General features: G+C 36.9%; 1 protein-coding gene and 1 pseudogene across 4 annotated transcripts in view; one reads left to right on the forward strand and one right to left on the reverse strand.

The window, feature by feature from the left end:
- Window positions 1–20,157, reverse strand: part of Nlgn1 (neuroligin 1) — a 905,434-nt gene that overhangs the window by 797,620 nt on the left and 87,657 nt on the right. The window lies entirely within an intron of this gene.
- Window positions 1,173–2,121, forward strand: Gapdh-ps85 (Glyceraldehyde-3-phosphate dehydrogenase, pseudogene 85; annotated as a pseudogene).

Here is a 20,157-nt window from a genome sequence, read left to right on the forward strand (position 1 = left end):
AATAGCTAAATGTTAAAAAATACCCAATTTGTTTTATTAAAGTATATATATATGACATTTATATATATACTTTATATATATATATATATTTTATGTAATATTGAAAAGTTTGTAACAGCATTTTTCTATCAGTCAGAGGTGAATAGGTTATACTAGGTGTCTGAATAGTAGCTCATTTAGTAGTAAAGGAGTAAATTTTATGAGAAAACAGTTGATGAATTTCCTGTCCATATTCTTCAATACTATAGAAGAAATTTAGAGCATATTCTAGAAATGCCAGTTCTCTAATGCATTTATGATGATTCATAAAGCTGGAAGGTCATCAGCTTCCAAAGAACATCCATGTGTCTGTTAACAGAGACGACCCCTGGTGGGAGTGAGCTGGGTGGGTACCAGTGGTAGGTAGAGTGATGGGATGAACATGACGAGACATAGCCACTGATGAGGATGAGCAAAGAGTGCCAGGTCAGAGCCATGGATGAGGATGAACAGACAGTGCCAGGTCAGAGCCATGGATGAGGATGAGCAAACAATCCTGGAACAGAGCCATAGATAAAGATGAGCAGACAGTGCCAGGACAGAGTCACGGATAATGATGAGCAAACAATCTCAGAACAGAGCCATGGATGAGGATGAGCAGGCAGTACCAGGTCAGAGCCATGGATGAGGATGAGCAGACAGTCCCAGGACAGACAGAACCATGGATAAGCTTTACTCATCACTTCTCCCATCACCACTGGGTACCATCCTGATTCCTCAAATGCATCTTATCACTATCAGCTTGCAGAGTATAATTGCGAGTTACTTGAGAACCATATGCCTATAGAAACAAATGGAAGCCCTCTTCACTCCTGTCTTAATGAAAATTATAAGAATATGAAATATGGAATTCAAACAACAAACAAGAGTTCTTTAGTTATCAGTGGGAAGAGAAGCAGAGGCAGACCCAGAACAGAGATCTTGAAATTGAAAACAGAGCTAGACATAGTTTCAGAAGTGATCATGTTTCTCCATTCAAAGCCACTGTATCTGGCTTTCCTCGGTCCAGTTAGTTTATCTCTTATATATAGCCGGTAAAGCATTGGTAAGATTGGAAAATTATGGCTATCTGCTCCCTCTTCTAGAGATAGCCACATCTTCTTGTGCAGTGCCAGCCTTGTCCCGTAGACAAGATGGTAAAGGTCAGTATGAATAAATTTGGCTATATTGGGTGCCTGGTTACCAGGGCTGCCTTCTGCTCTGCAGTTGGCAAAGTAGAGATTATTGCCATCAATGACCCCTTCACTGACCTCTGCTACATGGTCTACATGTTACAGTATGATTCCATCCATGGCAAACTCAGAGGCACAGTCAAGGCTGAGAATGGGAAGCTTGTCATCAATGGGAAGCCCATCACCATCTTCCAGGAGAGAGATCCCGTTAACGTCAAATGGGGTGATGCTGGTGCTAAGTAGGTCATGGAATCTACTGGCATCTTCACCACCATGGAGAAGGCTGGGAACCTCTTGAAGGGTGGGGCCAAAGAGTCATCATGTCTACCCCTTCGACCAATGCCCCCATGTGTGTGATGAGTATGAACCACGAGAAATATGACAACTCACTGAATGCATCCTGCACCACCAACTGCTTAGCACCCATGGACAAGGTCATCCATGAAAACTTTGGCATCATAGGTTCATGACCATAGTCCATGCCATCACTGCCACTCAGAATACTGTGGATGGCCCCTCTGGAAATCTGTAGTGTGATGGCTGTGAGGCAGCCCAGAATACCATCCCTGCATCCACTAGTACTGCCAAGGCTGTGGGCAAGGTCATCCCAGAGCTGAAGAAGAAACTCACTGGCATGGCCTTCCATGTTCCTACTCCTAATATGTCCATTGTGGATCTGACATACAACCTGGAGAAACCTGCCAAGTATGATGACATCAAAAACATGGTGAAGCAGGCATCCGAGGGCCTATTTAAATACTTCCTGGGCTACACTAAGGACCAGGTTGTCTCCTACAACTTCAACAGTGACTCCCACTCTTCCACCTTTGATGCTAGGGCTGGCATTGCTCTCAATGTTCAACTTTGTAAAACTCATTTCCTGACTATGACTACAGAAACAGGGTGGTAGACCTCATGGCCTACATTACTTCCAAGGAGTAAGAAACACTGGACCACCCACCCCAGCAAAGACACTGAGAGTAAGAGAGAGGTCCTCAGTTGCTGAAGAGTCCCTGTCCCAACTTGACCCCAACACTGAGCATCTCCCTCACAATTTCCATTACAGACCCCATCATACCAGGAGAAGCCTAGGGAGCCCTCTTGAATACCATCAATAAAGTTTGTTGTATCCGCAAAAAAAGATTGAAACATTACATTGGAAAATAACCCTGGATTGAATTACCAAGTTATGATATTTTCTGACACCTAAAATAATAACAAGAAGAAAATAGAAAAAAAGTCCCTAAAGAAAATCACCCACAACACAAAAGAATTTGTAATAAACATTATATGTAACATAATAATTCATAATATGACATGATTATGATACGAATATAATTCATTGATCATACAAGAAGTGCCAATCATAAAACTAAAACTTCAATCCAAAAGTACAAGAAGGGGAAAAAAGCCAAGATAAAATAGAACTAAGGTTACAAATACTCTTTCAGCAGTGATATGTGAGCCACTAAAAGTAGACAAAAGAACACTAAAGTAGTTCTTCAGTATTGGAAAAAACACTAGCTATCCAGTTGTCCTGGAGACAGAATTTTACAACACACTAATTCTATCACTACCATTTATTAGTTACCTGATATGTACCTTTCAATGTATATTCACTATTTCATTTAATCAATGGGGCAGCATGAAGTACCAATGACACCCTCTTTTACACCTGAGTAAACTGACCTATGGCAGAATAAATTACCCGTATTCTCAAATGTTGTGTTAAACAAAAGGTCCAGAAATCAAGTCTGGATGTGCTGCTTTGATACCATTGTCCTCTTGATCCATTAACTATCCTTTATGTAATTTAACACAGACCAGGGAAAGTGGGCCATAATTAAGAGAATACAGCTCTTAGGATCAGAATGAATTCATTGTAGAACATAGACAGGAATACATAAGCAAATGTCTTTAGAAAAGCAAGAAAATATGCACTGCTTTTAGAAATATTTCCAATAAGATAAATGAAAATATATGACAAATACTTTCTATTTAGTATTCATAGAATTTTAAATTATCTATTTTTTGGATTACTTGTAGCCATAAGTAGTGAAAACTTCTGTATAAACAACAACTAAGGTCTGACTAAGATAATGCTGCATGAACACTTGCATTGTACTTTATCTGGATGAATTCAAATAATAAAGATGATTACCTTTCAGAAAGGCCCAGTTAGAACCACTGTAAGACATCATGTTACCGCGTCAGAACAGCTACGGTTTGAAAATTCCCAAAATAACAAATGCTGCCAAGGATCCAGAGAAATTGGAATTCCTGAACAATGTTAGTGAAAGTGAAACTTATTAAGTCATTGAAAAGAACAGCATGAAGATCCTTCAAAAACCACATGATTCTGATATGTCTGTATTTCCAAAGGATATACAATCATCACATAAAAGAAAATCTTACTTTCTCATGCTTTTTAAAGCAGTAGTCACAGAAGCCAAAATAGAGAATTGACATGTTTATTCAGTAATAGATGAAGGCCTTAACGAGAAGGTGTCATGTACTCAAAATGGAATACTATATCCATGTAGAAAAGACTAACATCCTGATATTTAATCAGAATGGGATTAGAAAGATAAACTCACTTTACTTAAGCAAAATAAAGTAGAAATAAGAAGGAAAATCTAGTGCTTTCCCTGGTATATGGGAACTAGAAATGTGCTCACAAAACAGAGAAGATCCGAACACTCATCGTCAAAGAGCAGAGAGAGAAGGGGAGAGTTGGTGGAAAGTGGGGATAAGTACAAAAAGAAGACATGAATTATTTTAAGTGATGTGCACATATTATATAAATACATTGAAAAGGTAAAAATAAATATATTAATAACTAACTAAAGATCACTAACAATTGAATAATTGTCCACAGGTTTTTAGCTAAATGCTGTGCTAGAAATGTAAAAACAGATCATGGGCATTTCTATGTAGTAATTTTAGGATCCAAATCGTCAATTATTGAGGATTCTTTGTAGTCATAAGAAGTGGAAACTTCTTGTACAAACAACAACTAAGTTCTGGCTAAAAGAATGCTACATGCATGCTTGCATTTTTATTTTATCTGGATGAATTCAGTTGTCCCTTGCCAACCACATGGAGATGCCCATACAACCTCCTGTCTCAGATAATGCTAAAAAGAAAAGATACAATGCTTTCTGGAGACCACTTCCACTCAGAAGCATAGATTCATGTGGTCCAGATGTTAACCTTTTTTTTCCTCATCAGAATGTATGCATTTATTCTCTTAGTAAATACAAAATACTTAATCTAAAAGAATTGCTCTTCAGAACAATATGATGTTGCACATGCTATAGGGCCCAGTGCTGAATCAGCATCTTATTTTCAGCTGCAGACAAGAAGAACTTGATACAGGAGAGAACAAGGTGAAAGGAAATGTTTCACTGAGAGCACAAGAATACCTGGGAAGCCAAAGTTTGAGACTGGTTATATGGCCTTTTTCATTAAGACCCTTATTTTAGAAACTCAAATCTTCCTTTTGTAGTTAGGGTTTCTATTGTTGGGATGAAACACCATGACCAAAAACAACTTAGGGGGGAAAGGGTTAATTTTGCTCACTATTCACACCACATCTTAATTCCTCATTGAGGAAGTCAGGACAGGAACTCAAACAGGGCAGGAACCTGGAAGCAGGACCTGTTGCAGAGGCCATGGAGTGATAACACTTACTGGCTTGCTCCTCATGGATTATTCACCCTGCTTTCTTACAGAACTCAGAATCACCATCCCTGATCTAGCACCATCCTGAATAGGCTGGGTCTTCTCCCATTAATCACTAACTAAGAAAATGACCTACAGGTTGCCAACAGCCAGATCTTATGGAGGTATTTTCTTAAGGAAGTATCCCTTCTCTCAGATGACTTTATTTTGAACCAAATTGACATAAAACTACCCAGTACACTTTCTTTAAAATTTTTCCAGAGGGCTGGAGAGATGGCTCATTAGTTAAGAACACTGACTGCTCTTCCAGAGGTCCTGAGTTCAATTCCCAGCAACCACATGGTGGCTCACAACCATCTGTAATGAGATCTGATGCCCTCTTCTGGTGTGTCTGAAGACAGTGACAGTGTATCATTTATATGCAATAAGTAAAAATCTTTATAAAAAATGTTTTTCAGAGCACCAAACTCTGTTACTTAGTATTTGGAAAAAGCTCAGGAAATTTTAGGATTTTTATGATTTTGTGATACAAATTCATTGCCAACCTGGTCAAGAAGAGTTTTAATTCATCAAAATGAACAAAAATATCTAAAATTCCAAAGAAATCAAACCTACTAGTCAGTATTTTATGGCAGCTGAAGTCATGAGGTAATTTATGTGCCTGTTAGCACAATAGTAAGATAATGTATTATGGAGTGAAACACCTATTGTACAGGTAAAGTGGAGGTGACCTAAACCCAACATTTGGCAATATCAGCACTGTAAATTTATGTTAGATACTCATGATTTGTATAAGTAAAGACACACCCAGTGGAAGAACAGTATAACCTGTTGCTAAAATCCAGGTTATAGAGAAATGCTACATTCAACAAAACCTGAAAAATATTTCTCATGAAATCTTTGAAGTTAAAAAAAAGCTGAACAATACAAGGACAAAAAAATTCAACTCCAGTCAAAAGTTTAATGGTTCATTCATATTCACTTTGTTGAAATATTAAATATGTAGAATCTGACAATGATTTTTTCTCTATACCTACAATGGCAGCCATTGGCATAGTTTGCTGTCCTGTGAGCATTCTCATCTACGGTAAGCATATTCTCAAAAAGACAGAAATATCCATTTGTTAGGTAGGGTTGGGGAGCTGCTTTAGCAGTGTAGAGAATGTGCTCATCTTACAGAGGAGCAAATGGATTTTTAGCATGCATGGGAGGGTAGGGACGCTACTGTTCAAAAGGATCTAACCTCTAGGGCACATGCACTCCTGTGTAAATACCCACAGGCACACATAAATACACTTAAAAAATCTTTAAAAATGAAAAATCAGTTTCTCAAAACCTGAGATTACAAACATTGCTTGGCAATAAAGGTATTTCTAATAAACAGATCAAGGTTCAAAACCTCAAGGGACTTTTATATAAGCCTCAGAATTATTTCTAGTATATTCACTTCTTTGTTGTTAAGACACCTACTATATGCTGATTGTTTTAGAAATACCATAAATAAATTACCATTGAAAATACCTCTTGTTAGATAAATCACTTAACACACACACACACACACACACACACACACACACATATATATATATATATATATAATATAATTCTCTTTCAAGCTACTTACATGTATATGGTAATGCATAACTTAAATACAGTTCTTTGTGAAGCATGGACTATAACAGATGAGAAAGATTTCAAATTGTCCTTTAAACTATTTCACAATTGTCTAAATTTCAACAATAGAGAAGAGATGGCCAACAAAACTTTATACAAGATGGTTCTGAATGATTACGAAAAGACTGTGAGGAAGTAAAACATGCATTGAGCTTTGAATAGTATGCTGTTACTTCTTAAGTGAAGTAGGAGGAGATGGAATAAAATAGATACGAACAACATCAAGAGAGGGAATAAGAACATACAAGATCCTAAGAAAGAATCTGGGTTAAGTACACCCTAGAGATGGAAAGGTTACAGAGATTAGATTCTATACAGTATCCATGGTGACAAGAAGCTCTTCATCCATAGCATAAGAAATACCCACGAGAGAAGGCAAGGTTTTAAGAACTATGCTGCAGGATGGAACTGTGATATTCAATGTTCATGCCGTCCACAATAGGAGGGCTATTGTTGGTTCAAGGAGCTCCCTTAGGACTAACACAAGAAAGATGTCAAAGCAACTTCAACTCAGATTGTGAAACTGGAAAGGAGGAAGAACATTTCAGGAGAATTCACAAATTAAAAAGTGACCATTGGGTAGAGAAGATGACAAGAGTTAGGCAATGAAGCTGTTTCTCTGTTTTGTAACAGCAGTAGTTGAAGAGAGCTGTCATTTACTGAGACATAGAAAAGAGCAGAAGGTTCTGACACAGTAGCATCAGTGTGTGAGTCCAAGAAGTATTAAGCTGGAGCCTCATACAGGACAACATCAAGCAAGCCTTAGGATTTCTGTAGCTGGTGTTCAGAAAGGTGACCCTTGACTATAAACACTATAGAAGTTAGACTTGAGGAATGCTGACAGTAAATCCCTGGAAGACATTCTTTAATATTAAAGGGTCTTGGTGAAAGAAACATAAGAAAAAGAGAAGTAGGCAATAAAGATGAAATGGTGCTGAGAGTTATGACCAAGAGGACTGTGTGTGACATCAACTCTTGGGGCAACTGGTTTGGGTGTAGAGTTCCTGTGCAGCCCTGCAGGGTGAGGCGGAGGATGAATGGAGAATGAAGATGTGCAAATCCTGAGTCTAAAGGAAAGGTCTCTGTAAACATTGCATGACACGTGGTCAGTGTATGTATCAAGTGAAACCTAAGAGTTTCAAGAACCCTCAAACCACAGAGCAGGTACATCACGGGAAATCATCACTCGACTTTTGCTCTTTTAAGGTAGTATTTTTCAACTAGCAGTTGATGAAAAGTAACTGGAGTAAGTTGATGCAAGAGAAATAAAGATGTTAATGTTTTCTGGGGATGCCTGAGTGTACTTATGAACTATATCAGATTAAAGGACTCAGAAGTTATTCCACACATTTCCTTAGGCATCAAGCAAATGCTTCATGCATGTTGTGTATCATGGAAATACCAAGTGTGTTGATCACACTCAGTAACTAGGCACAGCATTCCTCACCATCTCCAGGAAACACCCTCCAGAGAAGGGAGAAGATGTGGCCAGGGGAAACATAAAAAGAAGCCAAGTGCAGAGATCATTGATGCTTGCCTGGATCTACTGAAGGAAGGAAGTAGTGGTGACTGAATTGATTGTTTCTTATCATCAAGATTAATTGGCAGTTTGTGACACGTAGGTGCCATTACAGACCTCCTAATTACCACATCTCTGATGGTGCCATTGTTCTGCTTTGTAGCCAATAATTCATGTGTGTTATTCCTTCTCTCCTGAACACAAAAGGAAGGAAGTGCTGTGAATGGAGGATAATGAGAAAAGGAGAAAAGCGTCTCAGTTGGGATTCCCATCTAGATGCTCTCGCAGAGTTCCTCATAAAAGATGAGACTTACCAACAAGTATCAGATTTACAGTGCTACATCCTGTAGCACCTTGGGAACAGCATTAAGTCATTCAGGATAATTAGAAACTGGTAAACTAACAAATTAATAAGTTATCCCCAGGTGGTCTCAAGAAGATAATATGGTTCCTGCAAAGTGACAAGAGCTCCCAGGGAAATCTGCAGGCACTAGGGATGTCAGGTACCACGATTTCTTAGTGGTCTGAATCCATCAACAATCTTCAAATACAGGAAAACAAATGGTTTCATTCCCAAAGTAAAATATTTTACAAAAAAACATATTTATAGAAATCGTTCTCATGGACAACTTCATTTTTATAAATTATCAGATGACAAGAATAGGCCTCTGCACATTATCTCATGCTGTTTGGTGCTTGGCTGGAAGCCCAGAAGAGGGTCATGCCTTTATAATGATGAAAACGCAGCTATAAAACATCCAAGGCTTTCGAAAGTGCTGCTAAGCACCCGGAAAATGAGGTTCGTGCACTGTGCTGTACACAGTAGGCACTCAGCAAACATTTGCTAATGAATTTATTTGCTGCTACGCTGCTTAATTCTTGTGCATTTACTTGATAGACCTTAGCAACGATCCTAAGTATTCAAGTCACTGGACATGAGGTTCAACACTCCTATGACACGGCAGACTAGTCTTCTGATGCCTTCTCAGTTTCTGATTTGTAAAATAAGGTTAAATATATATAAAATATAGGTATATATTACGATATATATTCACACATACAATAGTACACATACACATCACGTCAAGGGTGAGGAATAAGGTAATTGGTACCTCCATTAATTGTATAATATATAATGAGTATATATAATATATATACACACATATATATTGTATACATAATATATAAATAGGTGTGTGTGTGTGTGTATGTGCATGCACACGCATGTGTGTGGTTTTTCCAAGACAAGGTTGCTCTGTTTAGTCTTTGTTGTTTGGAATTCACTCTGTAGACCAGGCTAGCCTCAAACTCAGAGTTCTGCCTGCCTCCGCCTCTCAAGTGCTGGAATTAAAGCATGTGCCATTACCACATGGCTATATATGTTTATATATAATATAAATTGCATTATAATTCATATGGAATTGAGTTTAACTTTTGTCACAATAAGCAAATATTCAAACGTACTTAGGTACAAAGATTTAAAAGTATATTTAAGCTTCTGTAACAATCCTGAACATTCTTCTAAATACTTAAACATGGAAACCTCCACCCCCGTTGTGAAGGTGGAGCACAGAAGGCTGTAAGGCCTAGATTATATCTTGCCAACATTTACCTTAATATACATCCAGTATGAGTCAGCAAAACATGACTGACACCATACCTGGGGGCGTATGAGTCAGCACAATATGGCTTATACCAGATGTCCAGGGAACCCCAAAGTAAATAGTCAAGTAATCTGTTATGTAATTATTTTTGGCAGAGTAACATTTTTGTGTGATTCTGCATACTTATGGCTTTAAGGTCAAAGACTTTACCCTGAGCCTGAGCTGGAACTTTGCCTAACGTGTTTGTCTGTAAGCCTGTGTGCCAGCTTGTACTTGGGTGCCTGCCTACAACTGTCTGCCTAGTGACTTGTGTGTTGGTGAAGAACTGATAACTTATCAGCTGGTGGCTCCTTACAGTTTCCAAGTTTCTAGCCTTCCACCACCCTCCTTCTTTCCGGCCATAGGGGTATGGACCTCACAGAAGGCCAGATGGAAAGTGAGTATTGAAAGGTGATAATGTATCAGCTCTAATCAGAAAATGCCTTTTGTTATTTCTTTTTCCTAGTTTTTTATTTGAAGTATTTATATATCAAAATGATTCTATTCTACACTTGATGAAGACAATAAATAGTTTACATGAAGATGAACTGCATTTAATTGGCAAGTTTGAACAGTACATGTAATCATATACATACATCCTGCATAAACGAACCATTAGCTAAAACTATGTACACTACTTGTGACAAAAATAACTATGACCAAAGAAGTAGTTCAGTTCCCCAGAAGCATTTATAGCTCCACGTACCTCCACATGGCACAAATGTAAAGCCAACTTGTGTCTCTTAATAGGTCACACAAGAGTGAAGGTATCATATTTCATTAAAATTATTCCTTTAAACTGAAACATTTATTTATATACTTTAAAGATTTGGGAATATAAGCTTCCTTCACCTTAAATCTCTAGGAAAATTGCCAGGAACTAGAATTTAATGTTCATGGAAAAAATCATAATAACTTCTGAAAATTAAAAAACTAAATATCTACTCTTGATAATAGAGTTTAATTGATGTGAACAAGAATGAGTTCCCACAAGAAATGGCTACACATGCAAAAATGTTTGTGGGTTAATTTATTACAGTGTCATCTATTATAAGGAATTATGAGTGTCTAGTAACCTCAAATCGAGATCATGACCAGCATTATTAAATCAATCATGAGTAAGATGTCATCATGTGAAGGTCTGCCATGAGCTTAGGAGCAGTGCAGACCAGTGCATCTTCTTTACACTCACAGATCTTTGTGTGCCAAGATAAGGTGCCTTTCTGGATGGGTTTCCCAACTTTCCTTTCTTAGCTGATTCTTCAACTACCATTTAACGGATCAGATCCAAATACACATTTAAAACAAAAGTGTCCTATCTGTATTTATTATTTACCAGTTTTATGCATTGCAAAATTATAAACACAAAATTACATGGTCTATAATTTATTTCTCCCACCCCCTCAGAAACAATTCAAGTCACTAATAAAAATAATGAAATAGGTGGTAATTAATAACGAGGGAAATAGCTTTTAAAATAAGAATTTGAAAAGATAAGAATTAAAAATAAACAAGTAACCACCAATTGATAAAAATTAAGCCATCATATTCATATTAATGTAACTGCATTGAGCAAAAAATAAAAGAATTAGAGTAAAACTAATATTGAAAAAGTTCGTAAAATTTTAGAATCTTTAGGTAAGGAAGTAGAATCTGTTTTGTATAGTATACATCCTTTGTTTAGCTATTTACCTATTTTTTCCAACTGGTAAGGTTTTATAACACTTCACATTATACAAGTTTTTATAGTCTTTGAAAAATCCCACTTTATATTTAAAATATTTAGAATGCTGTAATATGTATTCACCTTATATTAAAAGATAGTTTTTCATATGCAATATATTCTGAATATAGATTAAATTCCCTCTACAATTCCCAGTTCTTCTCTAACTCGCCTCCACCAGGATCTACTCCCTTTCTGTGTCTCATTAAAATACATAAGGCTTCCAAGAGACAACAAAACAAAATAGAATGTAGCAAGATAAAACAAAAACCATCACATCCAAGTTGGACATAGTAAACTAACAGAAAACCAAAGAGATCTGAGAGAAGTCACAAGATTCAGAGTCCCAGGTTCTGCACAATGAGGAATACCAAAAAATTACTAATGGAAAACCATACTGTCCCACCTGGGACAGACCTGTGGACACTAGTGCTTGCTGCTTCGGTCTCCGTGAGGTCCTGTGAGCTTTGCTTGGATGACTTCAAACGTCTTGTTTTTCTGGTATACTCCATCTGCTCTGGCGCTTACACTCTTTCTGCCTTCTCTTCCTCTAGGGTCCCTGAGCTCTGAGGGGAGAGATTTCAAGCTGGGTACTCCTAGGTTCCACTCTCTGTGACTGGTTTCTGTATTTGCTCTCTTCTTGTATCTGCGCGAGGAAGCTCTTATGATGTTTACTTGCCTTTTAAAATGTTCATTGTAAAGTAACTCTTGGTGGCCACTATGGAAGTCTGAGAGATAAGTTTCCAGCAGTTATTCTACTAATCATTTCTACATTTGAGACATCTTATTCAAAAGAACCAAACAAGTGGAGTCTGTCATCCAAAAGGAACAGATGCCATCATGAGACTCCTATAAAACCTTACAGAGATTTTTCATTCCTGTCCTCTATGTACAACGCAATGGGTAGAGTAGTGTAAACCAGAAACACCAGGCTCATACCACTTCTTCAGGACACTCCCAGAAAGCCAAGAGCAGAGACAGCTGACTTACTGGTACCATTTCATAAACCAGGCTCTTGGAAGGGGTGGGGGGAATAAGTACCCAAGTCAGAACAGTGCTTAATTAGGGTTGTATCTCTGAAATAAATCATGCAAGTGGATGAACCTACTTAATTTGACAAAGGATTTAGAGAAACTGGCAGCCATCACCCCGTAAATAGGAATGAAAATGAACCTGACCTTGAGAAGAAACAAGTTGTTAGGACACCTAATAAACAGTGTACCTATTTTCTAAACAAAGAAGACGTTTACATTACATATCCAAATATATCCAAAAGATATGCAAGTATATTTATTTTATCGTTGCATATGCATAACATGTTTCTTTCAAATGGCCTAAGATAAAGACACATAGGTATTAATCACTTTAGCAATAACTTTTCTTGACTTCCAAATCAGCTATGGCTGTTTAGTAATATAAACATTTGCTATTTTGTTTGTCCTTTGAATGTATGCTATGAAACACATATGTATGTAATTTTAGCCCTGAGATGGACACGGAAAAATGAAGTGACAGTCACATAAATACACGTGTTTCTTTTCTATTTTTATTTTTTACTTTTTAATTTACATCCTGCTCATTGCCCTCCCTCCCTATCAGTCTCTCCCACAATCCTTCTCCCATTCTCCTCTCCCCTTCTCCTCTGAGAAGGTGGGGGCACCCTGAGTATCCTCCCACCCTGGCAATTCAAGCCTCCGTGAGGTTCTTAGATGTTTTCTCTCCTACTGAGGCCAACAACGGCAGCCCAGCTAGAAAAACATATTCCACATACAGGCAAAAGGTTTTGGGATAGCCCTGGCTCCAATTGTCCAGGACCCATATGAAGACAAACTGCATATCTGCAACATATATGTGTTTCTAATGGGGAAATATTTCGTGAAGAAGTCTTCGCTTATGCCAGACATCCCAGATTATTCTAGAAGTTTGCTACCCAAAATGTGGATATTTAAAATGCAAAATTAACATGGGTGCAGAAGACTGAATCATTCACTCTCTTAGGCTGGTATTTGGTGAACATTCCAAGCATCTATAAGTAAGTTAGCCAAGAACCTTGAAAGGCTCTCAACCCCTTTGGGGGTTGCATATCACATATTTACATTGTGATTCAGGACAGCATCAAATTACAGTCATGGAGTAGCAACAAAATAATGTTATGGTTGGGAATCACCATAACATGAGGAACTGTATTAAAGAGTTACAACATTAGGAAGAAGGTTGAGAACCACAGCTATAGAAGAACAATAGCAAAGTGTTTATAACCATATCACTTACCAGATCAAAAACACTGTTATAGAAATATACAATAAGCAAAAGTTGTAAGTTATTAACAATCAAAACATACAAAGGTGAAGCTAGAACTATTTCAGATACAAGAATTTAAAAATTAAATTAATTTAAACTTTAAAAGATAACGAACTAGTAAAATCAGTAATATAAATTAGAAATGTTAAAATGGTTATGTCCATGTTAATACAATAGTCAATGATGGAGAACCAAAATATCAAGCAAGTCACTATACATTCATTTTATCAAATAAATATAAAATATAAAAACTAAAAAATTGAAAGCAGAATATTTCAAGATACCTAGTACTACAAATTATTGATGTACAACCTAAATCCCAAGAAGCATGGATAAGGAGTTGACAGAAAAGCATCATGGGGGGAAATCCGGAATTTTAAGTTGCTGTCAACTCACAGCTGAAAGTGATTATCATTCATATGTACAACAGAAAGACATTTCAGGAATAATTTTTTGACGATCACAAGAAAATATGGAACTGAGAAAGTTGGAAAGTGGGAAGAGCCTAATGGAATGGTATAGGCAGAGAAGAACACCTGGATTCGCAGACAGATCGGGAGCGTGTGAACGTGGATTTGGCATGCAGCTTAGCTTAGCAGACAGCTAGTATGACCTGGGTGAGCATGGGTCCAGTTTAATCCCCAGGATAAACACTACTTTACCTCTACATTCTAACAAAAATGATAAGGTTTGTAATATGAAGAAAGCCTTAAAATTGTGTGTATTACGTTATCATACACAAGTTACCATACACTTGTGGAGATCAGAAGGCAGCTGTGAGAGGTAACTCTTTCCTTCCAGCTTGTGAGCTTTGAAAATGAATAATAGACCAACAGGGTTGGCACCTCTACATGATTAGCCATTTCAACATCCCAGAGAACTCTTTTAATAACAAACTTTGAAAAGGTCTTAAGTACAATATTAAATGTATATCTTGCAAGGACAAAGGGGAGACAATAGGGGAGTAGCATTTCAGTACTAGCCGCCAAACACTTCCCAGTTTTGTGAAATATAAAGTTATATGTATACAAAACACTTAGTAAACTTCTCTCAGTGTGTACAAATAAAACCATAGCTATTCATGCTCAAAGATAAAGTTGTAAATGCAGATAGAGGAAAAGAATGCATTAAGTGAGGGATAAAGCAGTTCAAATGATTACTGGTTGTTTCAGAAAGTGTGCATCAGATATGTGTAATCTTCATTAAAACCACAATCAAAATACAGTCAGGAAACTCAACCCCAGCACGTACTGAAGAAAGAAAAAAAAAAAAACTCTCCCTGCCTAAAGCTCAAGGCAGAAGGGGAAGAGGTATAGGGAAGATTTTGGAAAGTAGGGTATCAGAGAGATTGTGTCTCCTAGTAATGTCAGGAGTTGCATACATGAAGTCTAACCAACATGACTGCCTAAACATGAGCTAAACAAGGGCAATAACAATAGATAAGTCAACGCAGATAGGATAAATCCCGTGGTCCCACCCTATACAAACAGCTACAGGCAACTAAGAAATGATGAGTGTGGAGGAAATAGTCTTCTCCTGGGAAGAGTATACCAATTAGGTTTGCAGTGCCATATGGCTAGCTCTGACAACCCGGGCAGAGGGCTGAAGGGAGGAAAGCGAAAGAGGTACAAACATATTATAATCTCAAATAAATAAAAAGAAAAGAATTTTAAAACTTGGGTGGGTGCCTTAAAACAATGGGAAAAAACTCAAGTTCTAAAGAAGAAAGACAGTGTTACCCCAGAATTCTATATTAAATGAAATTGTCTTTTAAGAAGGATGATAAATTAATGAAACCATATGAGATAATCTATAGAGTTACTAAAAAAATGCTAAATAAAACTTTTTCAAACTAAAGTGATTTTCACCAAATAAAAATATGAAAACCTATAGATTGTAACTAAAAATATCTAGGTGGCTTAAATAAAAGGCATTGATTACCCTTTGTGACTTACCTAAAATGCAAATGATTTAAATGAAACCATCATTTCATCAAAAGGTTTGTAACCTATGGAAATAGAATACATAAATGTATATTATGGTTATAGCTAAGTATACAGATGAGAAATGGGTCTAAATACATTCAAGATGTCTATAAAGTTTTATGATACACAAGTTGGAGCCTGTCACTGTTTCCCTATGTTTGATCAAGAAGGGTTCATGAGAGACTATATGATATTTATGAAAGGAAAATATCATCCTCTTCCTTGGTGTGGCCACTTATTAGTTTCCCAAGTTTCAGTAAATAATCCCCAAGTTATACAAGCAACCATAATTAAGCAAATATAGTTCTCATAAACACACAAGAGACATAGATGCAGGGTGGACATGGAGCTTGTTGGCAAGAAAGGTCTCAGTAGAAGAGAGCGGGAAATGAGAGGGAAGGTTGGGATGAAATGATCAAATTCACCATGTTCACTTATGAAATTGGCAAGGAACAAAAAGTTAATAAAACCAAAGCCCTCAAATCTAAGGTCAATCTTAAGAAAATGGAGTGAAGGGTTGAATCACAAGTATGAAAAAATAATAATAAATCTCAAAAGTAAAAGTGAAAATAAGTAAAAAGAGTAACATATTTAAAAATTAATAGGGAGAAAAGGATATATATTCTAAAATATCCATAAAATCACTGAGCATGTAGTGATTTGGGAGTGTGGAATGCACTTACAAATTAAGGTGTATCAGGAAGAAACAAACGTCATCATTAAAGTGCCCACCACACACAATGGAGAGTAAGAGACCCATATGCCATACGACAGTTTATGTGTCAACACAGACAATACAATTCCATGCAAAGACACAGTCAAGCAGAGAACCCTTTAAAATAGGTGCTTTTAAATTAACAGGAAACATTCTAAATATAAAAGTCAAAAGTGACATATTTTTATGCATAATTTCCCTAAAGGAAATTACGGAAAATAAAGAAATAATTCCAGCAGCAACAAGTTCTAATAATAGAAAAACTTTATCATTTGTGGGAAATAAACCAATAAGATCAAAGTATCTAAGGCAAGACGCCATGTCCATAAAATGGAAGACATCAGCTTTCTCAGATCACTCCTTAGGGTAGGTACAACTCCAATAAAATCTCCTCATCTTTTGCTACAGAAATCAAAAGACTGTGAGATCTATTATCTGTATACAAAGGACTTTAAACAGCTGTGACAGTTGGAAAAAACCTTGAACGACTTGTAGAGACTGATTTTTAAGACTTAAAGACGATCATCGAAAGCGTATCCAACCAGCACAATGTTAGACCTACAGATCAATGGAATGCAAAAGAGACTTCAGTGATAGATTGACACCTTTTCAGGCAATTGATTTTTAACAAAAGTGACAGGATAATTTGATAGGGAAACAGATGGCCACTGTAAACAATATTAGACTAATTGAATATTCAAGGAGAATATCCTGTCTATAGAAAACATAGTGTATGTGGCTCTAAGATCAATGCCTAGGATGAAACATAAACCCTACAAAATGAAAGAAGAGAAACCCTTTTCACTTCACATAAAGTAAATCTTTCTAATATTGGACATCAAAATACAAAACTTCAAAAGAAAAATTGATAAAATTTACATAGTGAAAACCAAAATCCTACCTATCATGCACCAATGATCAAATGACACCCTGGACTGAATCTCCAGAACAAGAATAAACCAATAAATAAGTAAAAACTTTGGTCTTCAAAATCTGCTCTTTGAAGTATACATTTGGGCTGACAAGATAGCTCAGAGCAAAATGCTTATCTTGAAAGCTTGAGGACCCGAGTTCTAGTCTCAGAGCCCTGCTTGGTTTTTATAAACTTTAGTTATTTGGTTACAAGTATAATCCAGAAGGCTGGGAAGCACAGAAAGGCCGACAGGCAGTTCCCTGAGACCTATTGGTGAGCCCCAGTCTAGTGACAGACTGTCTCAGAAACAAGGTAAAAGGCACTGGAAGAGTGAGTGGCACCTTAGCCTTTACAGGCTAGACAGAACTACAGACAACCTTGGAATGCTGGGAGTGGCAAAATACTCTTCCCCAAGGAAGACCAAACCAATTGGTTATTTAATTTCAAATGGTCAGAATATTATGGAAACTGAGCAGATTGCACTTATGTATTTAGGAGTGTGTGTGTGTGTGTGTGTGTGTGTGTGTGTGTGTGTGTGTACACGCGCGTGCTTTGTGTGTAACATAGAACATGTGGCACACACATGCACATACACGCAAATAATCACAAGACAGGCCATGAAGTATGAAGATGATAGCAAGGAGAGAGGGGTGTACTGAGGTTTTAGAAAGAGGAGAGGGAAGAAAGAATGATGTAATTATAAACCTCATAACATTTTAAATTTAAAAGAAGCATAATGAATAAAGATGCTACAGAAGAGAACAAACTTTATAATTCCAATGGAATGCAAGTTCATAGATCGTAGGAAATGAATTCAGGCAGAAGACCTAGTCATGATGTGATTTTCTGTATGAGTCACAAGGAAAATTAGGAGGTGAACTTGATAAATAGATGGTCTTGGATGTTTAGAAATCCTTATTTTTTTGCTTGTGATATATGAATTAATAAATTCAGTGATTTAGGGAAAATATCCCAAACATTCTTGGAAAAGAAGAAAGCCTCCTGGTTTGGATAAGTGTGTTCCCAAATCCTACAGTTCATATAAAGCAGTGGTGAAATGATGAACAACTCCTCCCTAAAATCAATAGAAAATAATTGGTACATATGTAATCCAAGTTTCCAGAATCCTGTACATTGAAGTACAATCACACAATATGAATAGACCGAAAAATAATGAAAATAAGCACATAGTAAATGATAGAAACAGAAAAAAAGGTAATAGCTAAATATAAACAATAAGTAATCAACAGGTTATGGAGATATAAACAGACAGACAAACAGATAGATAATAAATGGATGGCAGATTAAGTAATTGATGAATGATAGACATATAGATGAGGATAAAGGAAAACAATGAATATTTACACAGCTTACAGGTAAGCAAAAGCCTCTTAGGCAGACCTTTCAAAACAAGCTAAAATGGAAAAGTAGTACGTCATACCTCTTTAAGCAAAGGATCCTACTTACTAAAGGAAACCATGACTGAAGTGAATAGAAGTTTGTAAGCCACGGAGCTCACAGGGGGTGAAACACTGCAGTTGTTGAGTCTGGGAAGAGAGATGCAGGAGCTTTTCTCAGATTAGTTCGAACATTCACCAATACATGGGAGTTATCACGGAAAGGTTAAGAGTACACCTATAGCCTCCAAAGAAATGGCCCAGGGGCTTTTAATAACTCAGTTGCATTCCATGTGCTGAATATTTCTTATTTCTCTTGTTCCAGTTGATTGGCCGTCTGTATTCTTCTATGTCCCTGATGTCGTTTTGATCTGAATTTTCCACTTTATGGTTATATTTAGGCTCTCCGTGCCTCAATCTTATCTTAGTATTTTGTATCATATGATTAATATGTATCAATGTACTATATGAGTAATAGAGTAGTGTTACATGTTTTGTTGTTTATGGTAATAAAAGAGCATATACAATTTAAGTGTTTGGAAATTTGCCTAGCACATGCTAAACACTTTTGTAAAAGCCTTAGCAACATTTAAAAAAAAACTTAGCTATTACAATATTATTGCATATGTACACTAGCAAACACGTATCAGTCAGTTTAAATATATTTTCAACAGACCAGCATGAATGGTAGTTTGGGGATAGCTGATCCACAATTTCATTAGCACTCGCAAATGAGGAATGCGAAGTGCACTTTGTCATACAGCTTTTGCCTATTAGATATTGAAATGAAGTTCTTTTATATTCTTTGTATCAGAGAACATGTGCAAATGAATCTCTTCACTACTTGGGCCAAATATGGAGCGCGTTCAGAAGGCGAAGACTCTGGTTCGTATCTCATAAACGTGCCTGGACGGAATTCTCAGAGTGTGACTGAGCAGCTGTGTGACCTGAGGCTGACAGTTAATGTTGCTGAGCTTCAGTTCCTTCCTGTGGAGAATGAGGTTATAGCACCCCAATGGGTGTATTTAGGAATAAAAGAAATTTACTAGGTATAAAACTTCAGTACAAAGTACAGCATGTAATATAAACTCATAAGTGAAGTCTTATTTTTAACAGCTCAAGAAATATTAAATATTTACTGTTCTTTAAGATATCTCAAAAAAAAACCATTGAAACAGCTTCAGGATAGGCTCAAGAAAATGACTTGTTCTAGGGGAACATCTAGTTAGATTCTTGCCTGCTATGTCAGGCATGATACACATACCAAATACATTCCTTAAAAATATTGAAACAAGGATTCATCTATGTCAGGTAAGTTTTGACCTCATTCATGACCAAGGATGGCCTTGGACTTCTAACATCCCTGCCTTCTCATTTGGAGCACTGAGAGTA

This window comes from Rattus norvegicus, chromosome 2, assembly GCF_021556685.1.
Source record: "Rattus norvegicus strain SHRSP/BbbUtx chromosome 2, alternate assembly SHRSP_T2T, whole genome shotgun sequence".
In the NCBI taxonomy this organism is placed as follows: Eukaryota; Metazoa; Chordata; class Mammalia; order Rodentia; family Muridae; genus Rattus; species Rattus norvegicus.